This window comes from Brassica oleracea, chromosome C3 (genome assembly GCF_000695525.1).
Source record: "Brassica oleracea var. oleracea cultivar TO1000 chromosome C3, BOL, whole genome shotgun sequence".
In the NCBI taxonomy this organism is placed as follows: domain Eukaryota; kingdom Viridiplantae; phylum Streptophyta; class Magnoliopsida; order Brassicales; family Brassicaceae; genus Brassica; species Brassica oleracea.
The window spans coordinates 94,097-94,841 of NC_027750.1; positions in this window are offsets into that span (position 1 = coordinate 94,097).

Here is a 745-nt window from a genome sequence, read left to right on the forward strand (position 1 = left end):
CTACCAGATTAGCCATCTTAAACATGGTAGCTGAAGACCTGCTTATAATCGTGGTAGTTGCATTAAAATTTAGATACTCAAAATTTCATCAAAGTAAAAGTCAAAAAAATATAACGGTTCATGAGATTCATAATTTGTCCATAGTGAACCTTGTACAAACATACATTTTACAAACACTATCTCAGCCAAATATTCTATAGAAATTTGATGGTACATATAAGCAATTTTAGATTTCATGGACTTATATTGGGATAAATGAAGATGGTGCCAAATAAAATTCCATATTAACTTGCTACAGTTTTTAAATCAAGGAGCTCTATAAGCCAATAACTATCATACGTAATCTAAGGCAGACATACCTTCAAACTGAAGCTTCAAATAAATGAACCACTCCATCCAATGCACGGAAGAATAACCAAAAACCAAACAAAGAAAAGAAGAAGATTAAAGTGAGTAAAAAATATATTAGATGAGCTAACTTTGTCCACTGTGCTTTCTTATGCATATAATTAATTTTTTAAGTAATTCAGACCAACACTTGGTAGAACACGACACGACATCAACTCATCATCTCCATTGAGCTTTGAAAAACAAAAAAAAAGCAATAGATTCAGATGCAGTGAGATGCTGATATGTGGAAGATTGACCAAAAGAGCCAGATTTTATATTGGGCTTTACCTGTTGCGGTTGTCCAGAATCGGTCAATCACCATAAGCTTGTTAAACATATGATCCCAATTATAAGA